This window comes from Colobus angolensis, unplaced genomic scaffold, assembly GCF_000951035.1.
Source record: "Colobus angolensis palliatus isolate OR3802 unplaced genomic scaffold, Cang.pa_1.0 Scaffold395, whole genome shotgun sequence".
NCBI classification, from domain to species: domain Eukaryota; kingdom Metazoa; phylum Chordata; class Mammalia; order Primates; family Cercopithecidae; genus Colobus; species Colobus angolensis.
Genome location: NW_012117321.1, coordinates 367560 through 371247, shown reverse-complemented (window position 1 = coordinate 371247; position 3688 = coordinate 367560). Strand labels below are relative to the sequence as shown.

The following is a 3688-nucleotide window of genomic DNA, read 5'->3' as shown; positions in this document are numbered from 1 at the left end:
TGATGGGTCTTGACTCTTTATCCAATTTGCCAGTCTGTGTCTTTTAATGGAACCATTTAGTCCATTTACATTTCAGGTTAGTATTTTTATGTGTGAACTTGATCCTGTCATTATGATATTAGCTGGTTATTTTGCTCATTAGTTGATGCAGTTTCTTCCTAGCATCGATGGTCTTTACATTTTGACATGTTTTCCCAATGGCTGGTATTGGTTTTTCCTTTCCATGTTTAGTGCTTCCTTCAGGATCTCTTGTAGGGCAGGCCTGGTGGTGACAACATCTCTAAGCATTTGCTTGTCTGTAAAGGATTTTATTTCTCCTTCACTTATGAAACTTAGTTTGGCTGGATATGAGATTTTAGGTTGAAAATTCTTTTCTTTAAGAATGTTGACCATCGGCCCCCACTCTGTCCTGGCTTGTAGAGTTTCTGCTGAGAGATCTGCTGTTAGTCTGATGGGCTTCCCTTTGTGGGTAACCCGACCTTTCTCTCTGGCTGCACTTTACATTTTTTCCTCCTTCCTTTCAACTTTGATGAATCTGACAATTATGTGCCTGGGAGTTGCTCTTCTCGAGGAGTATCTTTGTGGCATTCTCAGTATTTCCTGAATTTGAATGTTGGCCTGCCTTGCTAGGTTGGGGAAGTTCTCCTGGATAATATCCTGCCGAGTGTTTTCCAACTTGGTTGCATCTCCCCATCACTTTTGGGCACACCAATCCGACGTAGATTTGGACTTTTCACATAATCTCATATTTCTTGGAGGCTTTGTTCATTTCTTTTTACTCTTTTTTCTCTAAACTTCTCTTCTCACTTCATTTCATTCATTTCATCTTCAATCACTGATACTCTTTCTTCCAGCTGATCGAGTCAGTTACTGAAGCTTGTGCATTTGTCATGTAGTTCTCATGTCATGCTTTTCATCTCTATCAGTTCTTTTATGGTCTTCTCTGCATTGATTATTCTAGTTATCCATTCATCCATTCTTTTTTCAAAGTTTTTAGTTTCTTTGCACTGGGTACGTAGTTTCTCCTTTAGCTCTGGTAAATTTGATCAACTGAAGTCTTCTTCTCTCAACTCATCAAAATCATTCTCCATCCAGCTTAATATGAATGTGTACAGCAACTATAGTAATCTCCATCCTACAACAGAGGACTCTGAGACTGGTGACTCAGGGATGCATCTGCATGGAGCCGGCCTAGAGTGAGGGGGGGTGGTGCTGAAGAGGACAGCAGATGACGTAGAACCAGGGGCAGCGACTCACCTGGGACCCCTCAGCAGAGGAGCCTAGGTCGGTCCCCAAAGCTCAGCAGCACCCTCTGGGGACCTGCTCCCTGCTGGCTTGGTCAGCACCATGGACAGAGGACAGGCGGGCGAGGCCAAATCAGAAGAGTCAGAAAAGAACAGTGGGAGGAGGACAGTCAGGTGTCCCAAGCCAGGGCTGCTGGTTGACAACCCTGAGAACCCCCTGAGGCTAGCGATACGGTAAAGGGACAAGCTGGCCACCTGTGGGGCCCTCAGTTACCCTCACTGCCTGTCGTGCCACCCCAGCAGTGCACAGCAAAGCAGTTAGTAAGTGAACAAGGCAGACCTGTGGATGGGATCTGGGGAGTCTTGCTCAGGGTCTCTGACAGGACAAGGGTAAAAGAAGGGCCACTGTGGCTGGAGAGAGGGGTAGACACGATGGAGAAATGAGGAAAAGGGAAGGGGTGGTGGCTGATATTCAGGAGAGGCAGGTGGATGCAAGATGGTCAGAGTCTATTAGGATGGGCTCCAGGTGCATCCTCGGCTTCTCAGGCTTCCTGGAACTCAGCCTGGTGATGTGGTCACTTTTTGGGAGACTGCTGTCAGGGCCCAGCCACACACCCCTGGACAGCACTGTCCCATCTCAGGACTGGACTTTCTCAGCTTCCATGGGGGATGCTGCATGCAGCCCAGGAGGGGCAGCCTCATTGTGCAGCCTGAGCCCCCATGGATCCTCAGCAGCCCCTGCCTGGCCTTGCGCTCCCTCTGCTCTCTTGCCCCGGCCCCTCCTGAGTGTCAGCCAGCATGGAGGCCCTGTCTGTCCTTTCTTCCCTATGCAGCCTCCTGGGCTGAGACCTGGGTTGGATGGGGATGGGACTGGTCCTTCCCTGAGGCCTGCTCGGGAAAGGGGATGGCCCACAGCCTTGTCGAGGTCCTCAGCTCTCCTCATTGCCTTACAGTGAGACAGAGCTACCCCTGTCTGTGCTCTGGTGGTGGAGGTAAGAGCCTGACCCTGCTGCATGGGAGCTGTCCCATGGATGGGTGACTTGGCGGGGGTTGTGTGATGCGGAGGCCGTGGCCCGTGGGCATGCGTGCTGGGAATGGGAGTGATACACCATCACTGGGAGAGGCCACAGTTCCTCCTGAATCTCACACTAAACTCTAGCCCTGCAGGTCTTTTACCACAGCCACCACCGAGAATCACAGTAGTGTCTCAGGAGTCGCTGCCCGCTGCCCACCAGGCCCTACCTGGAGGCCAAGACCCAACAAAAGCCCAGGGTGTCTGTGCCTGGGAACAGTGTGTCCTGTGGTCCTGAGGCCAGGCCACCAGTGCCCACTCATCAGGGGTTGGGTTCCATCCTATTCTGGCTCCTTCCAGTTCAGTTCCATCAGGGCCCCTAAGCACATGACCCAGCATCCAAGAATCACTCCAGGAAGCCTGGCAGCTCAGCTCACTCCACCAGTTACCTACAGCAAAAATATCATGGCATCAGATGCACAGATAAATGGCCATGAATGCTTAACAACTGGAATAAATCTAGGAACAGCGAGAAGGCACAGCAGTGAATGAGGGTCCCCTGTGACCACTCTTCAGGGTTTCCTTGAAGGCTTGGAATCTTCCCCCATTTGACAGTGAGTCTGTAGCCATGGACAATCAATGTACAATGTACATTTCCACAGCCTGCCCTGTGGAAAGCTGATGAGAGCACACTTCTGTCTCTGCATAACAGTGACTGTCCGGATCTCACCAACAGATAGAGATCATTTCTTATATCTGTCTCAGTAATTTTATCCCCCAGATCATCAACATAGAGTGGGGGCAGACTTCTCTGCCAGTGGGTCCAGGTGATGCATCGTTGAAGCCTGCTGTAGAAGCTTATCTGCTCCAGGGTCATTGTTTCCATACATCGATCTTTAATGTGCTGATCAGCAAGGGAGTCATCTGGATCTGCAGGCTTCTCATGTCTGTGTGGACACTCCTCTCCTGTCTCACCCTCTGCCTTCACCCAAAAAGAGCAAATGTGGGGTTTATTCCTTAGGTAGTAGAGTGTGATCTGGGCCAGTTTAAGCAGCATGTCACTGGTGGATGTGGCTTTCCCCAGCAGGAGAGCTGGTCATGTTCTATCAGGGTTAGAAATCCCTCTCTCCATATCTGCAGTGGCCTTTTAAAGACAGTTCTGCATCATGAACCTGGATGGGCAGTCATATTCCAGGTGTGACAGGCAGGTCTAAGGAACATTTCCTGCAGGCTTAGCACCCTTCAGTCTTCTTCAAATGTATGTACACCCCAGAGCCCCAACTAGACACTGAATGGCCTGGCACAGATTTTGCATTTTTTCTCATAGTTTTCTTTGGTCATTCAGACACACAGATTTTCTCTAGGACATGTGTGACACAGAGGAGAGAAGCATCCTCCCAATTTTGCCTGTTTTAGATGCTGGAGACCAGAG

The 3688-nt window shown here is 49.8% G+C and overlaps 1 pseudogene; it reads right to left on the bottom strand.

The window, feature by feature from the left end:
* Window positions 1-3313, bottom strand: part of LOC105521084 — a 40253-nt pseudogene extending 36940 nt beyond the window's left edge.
* Window positions 3314-3688: the final 375 nt, after the last annotated feature.